We start from the raw sequence: 7,101 nt of genomic DNA, 5'->3' as shown, positions 1-7,101 counted from the left end.
TGCCCAGAGCATCGGGGACGCCTCTCACAGCGCCCACCCAGGCTGGAAGGCCCGGCCACCACTAGCCAGGAAAGAGTTGGGGTGCGGGCAGCAGCCCTGCCCCAATCGCTGCCTTGCCTTCGGACACTCACCTTTTCTCCAGCAAATCTGCCAGCCTGGCCCGTAGGTGCGGCTAGGACCGTGCTGCAGCTGCAAAACTGTGATGCATCTGCCTCCCACTCCCAGCATGGCCAGACCTCTCCAAGGGGACCAGTGAGGACCATAACCTCCCTAGGCCACTCCTGAGCTCGGCATCAAGTGTCTCTGATGGGAGAGACAGTAGCCAACTTCGGAAGCCTGTTCCCGCCAGGGCACGATCCAGTCCTGGCCGCCCCGAATACCTTCAGTCTGGACTTGGGAGTCCGCCCCCACTCCCAGGCATTCCCAGACAGTGCTGCTCTCACGGGCTCCTCCACGTTCAGAACTTGCCTCAGGTGCGGCTATCTTCCAGAAGGGCTGAGTGAGCCCTTCGGCCAGCTGATGGGGCCTGGAACACCCCTCGTACTGCACACAAGCCAAACCCCCAGTCTTGCTCCCTTGAAGCCTCGAGATGCTTACTGCAACGCACTCCCCGCACCCCCAAGAGCCCGGTCCTGATTTCCAGGAAGGACCCCAGGTGTGTATGGGGGTAGATCCAGGAACTCTCACCATCTCCACGGGTGAACCCTCGTAGCCCCAAGCCAGAGCCCAGGCATGTAACTCCTGCACCTGCCACTCTGGCCACCTAACACTGGCCACCCAGCGGTGTGGGGATGGTCAGGTCCATTTCACAGACAGGGAAAGAGAGAGCTCAGTGGAACTGGGGCAGAGACATAACATAGTGGGAACTTTGTTTCGACCCCCAGCACCCCTTAGGGTCCCCTGAGCACTGCCAGAAGTGATTTGTGAGTGCAAAGCTAGGAGTCAGCCCTGAGCATTGTTGCTGTAGCCCAAAACAAAACAAACTAAATAATTTCTTTCTTCCTTTTTCTTTTTTTTTTAAAGAATAAACTGAGCTTTAAAGCTGCAGCACTCGGAAAACCCTGCCCAGTGGTGTGGACATCCCCTCCTCACTTTCTGCAGCCCCCGCCCCCATCCCACCAGCAGCTCAGTCTGTAGAATCTGCATGCAGGTGAGTCCGCCAATTCACCAACCATCCAGGATTCTCCACTCCTGAATGGTCACCCTACGGGAGGAGAGAACCACAGAAGGGGGGGGGCAGTGGCTCCCCCAAGGACCACAGCTGGGAATTTCTGCAGCTCTTCCCAAGCACTTCACAGGCACCCCCACCCAGAGAGGGCTTCCTGAGAAAACTCACACTGGCCAAAAATCCATTCCTGATTTGAAAGGTCCCCGTCTACACAGCCCAGGAAGTGGGTGACCTCTATAACTGTCAGGATAATTCGAGCAGGAGAGATTTGAAGAAAGGCAGGAGGACGAGATATTTTTACACACACAGGGGTGTAGAGGGAAGCCGGTGCTACCGACATGGGTGTGGGGGGCACAGGCTGCTTTGGGTCCCTGCAGGCAGCCCCCACCTCCAAAGGGAAAGTTGCTTTTCCTTTAAAGGGCACTCACATTGCCTAATTATTGCTTTTGTCCCCCTCCAATGAAACCTCTAGAAAATACAACCTCCGTTTAAAAAAAAAAAGAATTCATCCCTTGGGTCTTGCGTAGATACAAAAGAAAAAAGCAAATAAAAATGTTTGGGCTTTTCCAGAAGGGCCAGGGAGAGGGGTCCCTTTTCTCACTTTGCCCTGGCTGGCAAAGGTGGCAGCAGGGGTGAGCACCCTAGACTTGGGAAGTGCCAGAGGGGGCCGGTCAGAAGCCTCTCAGAGGTCAAGAGAGAGGGGTCCCTTTCAAAAGCACCCTCTCCAACTGGCAGCTTCCCTTCCAGTGAGAAGGTGGCTCGGGAATCTCCCTCTCTCTCTCTCACACACACACACAGTCCTGTATATGGTGCCTCTCACACTCACATACGTACACACACTCATGCACATTCACACACCCGCATACCCTCACACACATACACACTCACATATACGCACTCTTATACACATGAACGTTCACATACTCACATATGGACACAACTCACACATATGTACATTCACACACATATGCCCACCACACTCTCACACACATGCACACATAGGTACTCTCACACACACACATACACCACCTGCAGTGCACGGCAAACCAGAGTTTGGCCACAGAGAGAGAGAAGCAGCTTGACTTTCCTATACCCCGTCATCCGGGGTCTCGCAAAACTAGGTTGAAGGTGTGAGGCTGACCAGGGAGGGGCTCCAGGAGGGTCAGCTGGAAGCTGAAAGAAGGTTCTAATTAGCACAGAGCCGCACTGCCACTGGCCGCCAAGTTGGACTGTGGGGTCACTTGTTCCAACTCATCACAGTGCTGGGGAACACAGGGAGGTTCCGGGAAGAACAGACCCCAGCCTCACAGGCAAATTACGTGTCCGTGTCCAAGTTCTGGAGAAGAGCCGAGAACCCACTCCCTCCAGACAGGTGCTCCCTCCACACTAGAGAGAAACCCCTGGAAACATTTTCTGAAACCTCCTAGTGGACTCTGTCAAAAAACTGGCTAGATCAACTGATCTAGGGGGAGAAGCATCAGAAGGGGATGGCAGGGACAGCCAAAGAAGGCAGGAGGGAAGTTGCCAGACACTTTAAGGTTAGGTGGGACTCAGGTCTGTGAGCCCCGGGAACTGGGCCCCCAGCATGCAGCTCTCTAGAGGTGCTCAGAGTGCCCAAGTGGCTTCTTACCGAATGGAGCCTCAGTCCCTGAGACTCAGTTTCCCTGAGGCTACCTGTGATTTCCTGGAGAGGAAGGTTCACACCCTTTTCAGGGGTCACAGTGCATAAGAGTCCTGCCTCCCCCCCACCAATGAGGACGTGGATGGGCAGGGGCTGACTGGGGACCGAGGAGGAATGTCTGGATTGAATCAATTAGCTGCAGAAATAAGAAAAGATGTGAGACCCTTAATAAAAAACAAAGGCCCCTCCTTAATCCTCCAAGGCACACCATCACCCCTTTTCCCAGGCCGGCCTCTGTAAACAAAGGGCACTCATACTCAGAATTATCGGGCTGACGGGATTTGCCACAAGAGGGGCTTAACTCTCCCCTTCCCTGTCCCGGGCTCTCTTCTCATTCCCAAACCAGTGAAGACACAAAACCAAAAGACAGGCAAATGCGAACGAAGACAACGCTAACTCTACTTGTTCATTTATTTTGACAAGTGCAGTTTAATTTTAATTATTTATGATAGTCACATTAACAAAGCCTGCCTATTCGGGGCCTCCAGCCAGCACTCCACCTGGGGGCCCTGCTGCTGGAGAAGTGCTGGGGGGTGGGAGGGGGACGGGACACCCCTGGTCTGTGGCAGAGTTGGCGATTTTGTTGTGGGGGTGGGGGTGGGGAGTTGGAGGAACTTAACGGGTTTGAGGATTAGCAGAGGGAAAATTAACCCAGTTTCAGAGAAGAAGCTAATATGCAGGCCCGTGTGTATTTGAACACTGAGCGGGCGCACACAGTGATAAGAAGGCTCTGGCGTGTGCACATGCTACGTGCATGTTTACACATGAATCTCAAATGTGCAGAAATGAGGCCCTGGGCAATTCAAAATCGAAATAAAAATGGAAACCGGGAGCCTCTGAGTTCCCGTCCCTTTAAAGTGCCCTTCCCTACTTAGCCTAAGCCTCAAGTAGGCAAACACAGTGGAAAATTTGGAAGACAATAAGAAGAACAGGGCGGGTTTCTTTGGACGGTGATTACTGGGGAAGGTCCACACAATGGGCCACGGGCAAACGTCTCAGCTGGAGCGATGCTATTTTAAACGGGCTGGGTTTAATCAGAGCCCCTACCCCTTTCATCCTTAACATGAAGGACTCTCGGCTAAGCATCTAGTTGGGTCCGAGACACGGCCTGTTCTGGACCCGAAAGCACTTGGCCCAGCCCCGGGAGTGTCTGTGCCAAGATGTCTCTCACCGCTGCAGGAGCGCTGACTCCGACCATCCACGATAGCGAAGGCTGAAGTCCTAATACGATCGACAGATGCGGAATTCTTGAGTGTCAAGGAATAGTTGATCGTTTAGTAAAACATAAACAAATAAAAAGATCGCTGTGCTGCCCCTGCCTCATGTGCCCTGAGCTGCCCAGACCCTGGATGGTGGGGAATGGTTCCGGGAGGCCAGGCAACCTGGACACTGGCCACGCTGCCCCTCTCCCTCTGGGGACGTTTGCCAAAGCTGCTCCCGGGAGGGGGACATGAGGTCTCACCCCAACTGAGGAAATCTGTCCCTTTTGTGGCCTAGCCCCCGGTGCTCTCCAAAGCGGGTCTGGCGCCCCTTCCCACAGAATCCCGTCCCTGGGTCGGAGCTGCGTCCTGGCAGAGGCCCTCGCCCCCGGCTCCCACCTGCCTGGACAGGCCCAGGCCCCTCGAACTCTTCACTCTTCGCCTCCAGACTGTGGTCTGGCTCTAGCTCTAGCGTGGGAAAGGTGGCTTGGAGCCTTTCACAAACCCAGTAGCCCCTTGAACCAAAACCAATTAGCCTGGTCCAAGGTCCTGCCATTGAGGCCGAGGCCTCTTTTCAGCCTCCTGCGGCTCAGTTGCCGAGAGGGGCTGGCCAGTGAATGCCGGGCCCACTTTAAGTGGTACTTAAGCTGGACCGGCCTGGGAGGAAGGAGCCCGCGGCCTGGGGACTGTGCGGCCATTCTCAGAACCACTGACCTACGTTTTGTTTTGGCCAAGTCCAGCCCCCAGCCAATGCTGAAAACCCTCCCCTGCCCCATCCCCAGCTGTCTGGAGTGATGAAAAGCAGGAGACACCCAAACTTGACCACCCCAGACAGAAAGAAGGAGTCCTGCTCTAAGTTCTCACCCATGATAGCCTGGTCCTGGTCACCCCCTGCCAAGTGGGAAGGCTGGGACTGCACCCCAGGGGTCTTCTGATGGAAAAGAAAGGGGGCTAGGGAGAAGGGAGTGCCAAACCACAGAGCTTTGCTACGAGGCAACTGGGGACCACCCCCCTCCCCCGAAAATCACAGCACTTAACAACAAGGCAACTGGAGGACCGCTACCCCCAAACCACAAAAGCGAGAGACCGGGGGCAAGACCGTCTATGAGCTGGAGATAAGAAAGGGGGTCGGGGGAGGGGGAAAACCAAAGATAAATGAAGAGCGGTCCAGATTTTGCCCAGGGCCATCCCTTTCCCATCGCCAAACTCAGCGGACCCCGGGCAGAAAGGGCGGGCTGGGGTGCGACACCTGCTTCCTTCATCCTTCAATCCCCCCCCCCATTTCTGGCGGGGGCTCAAACCCAGCGATGCTGCTCAGGGCTTATTCCTGGCTCTTCACTCAGAAACTGGCGGTGCTGGGGGGACCACATGGGTTGCCGGGGATATAACCCGGCGGCTGCGCGCAAGTCCAGCCCTATACTATCTCTCCAGTCCCCGACCCCCGTCCCTACCCTGTCTGCCCCATCCCAGCGGGTCTGCTGTGATGGGCAGCATTGCCAGGGCGCCCGGCCGTCGCCATGGCGACGCGCATCCCACCGGAGACCGGAGCCGATTGGTCACTCTAAGCTGGCTCGGGAGTGGGATGGGGGACAAGGACACCCCGACGTCCGCTCAGGCGCGAGAGGCTGGATGCTAAGGTGGGGTTTGAAGGTTTTGGAAATGGCGCCTGGCCTGGGCGCACGTCGGGAGACATGCCCGGGGTTCTCTGCGCCTGAGCGATGGGGCGACCCGGGGCTCCTGGACGTGCAGTCCTGCGCCAGCGCGCAGGGTCCCGCCGGATTAGCCCCGCGCCGGCGGGTCGTGAGCGCGGGGCGGGCGCGTTTGGGGGCGCGAGGGCGGGGCGGGGCGGCGGCCGCGCCTCTAATCCCGGCGCTGCGTGTGGGAGCGGCCGGATCAGGGAATTAGCGCTGTAACTTCGGATTAGTAACGCTCGCTAAATGAGCGCCTAATTCCTACCCTTCATGCTTTTCAGCGTCGCGCCCGGCCCGGGGAGGCCCCTGGCCCCGCTCCCCGCGCGCTCCGCTTCCCCGTTCCCGGGAGGTCGCCCAGCGATCGCGACAGGAGGCTTCTGCTGGTCCCATCGCCAGATCTGCCGGTCCTGGGGCGGGGCAGAGGCCCTCTTTGGCCCACGGGGTTCGGGGTTGAGGCCAGCTGGGAAGGACACCCTGGCCGCAGTGGTTCCGTGGCCGTCCTCGTGCCCGCCCGCCGAGCTGTGCGTTGTCCCACCCGTGGTAGTGGCCAGGACCTTACTGGGCTTTGCTTTTTCTAGACCGCGCATGGGAAAAGCATCTTGAGGGCGCCAATCCATTCTGGTTCCCCATCAGTAATGGCAAGGCCTTACCCAGCTCCCCAAAACATTTTGGGGAATTGCAAATTGGAGAGTGAAAAGGTAAAGACCAAAGTTAGGGAGTGGGGTGACCTCAGAAAGCTGTGGGTGGGGTGAGCAGGTGCCTCTGTGGAGCCTGGGAATGGATTAGGAGACCCCAAACCCCAGCCCCGCCCAGCAGTCCCTTTGAGCAGCAGGACTCAGAGAGGCTGACGGACGCACACCGGGACTTCCAGTGTCCAGAGAGGGTTTGAAGGCGGCCCTGAGTCAGTGTGGGGGTGCATTTCCGGCGGGGTGCGGTGGCGCCCTCTGCCTCTCTGCTCTTCTTCCCTCCAGGTGGGGTTAAACATCATTCTCCTTTCGCAGCCAGCAGGAATTACCCATACTCACTCCCCGGTACAGATGCGCCTCCACGGGGCACCCCCCACACACCTGGACTCCAGGACAGCCCAGAGGGCTTCAGATCCTGGTGTGAAAACAAAACAATGAAGACGGCCCCCAAACCCAAACCCGCCTTGTCTGAACTGTGTGCGCAGCTGGAAGGCCGCAAAGCCAGCGGCTGCCCACAGGACGAGTTCTTGACCGAGTACAAGGGCCGGTGGGCAGGGCAGGGAGGGAGAGGGGAGTGTCAGGAACCTGGGGTCAGCTTTGGTGCCTCCAAACCTCTCCCAGGTGTGGCTGAAGAGAGAGGGGGACCAGGGGCTGCTGATCCAAACCCAGTAGTCAC

The sequence above is a fragment of the Sorex fumeus genome, unplaced genomic scaffold, assembly GCF_029834395.1.
Source record: "Sorex fumeus unplaced genomic scaffold, SorFum_2.1 ptg000024l, whole genome shotgun sequence".
Taxonomy (NCBI): Eukaryota; Metazoa; Chordata; class Mammalia; order Eulipotyphla; family Soricidae; genus Sorex; species Sorex fumeus.
The sequence above is the reverse complement of the archived record's forward strand: the minus strand, read 5'-3'. Positions refer to the sequence as shown.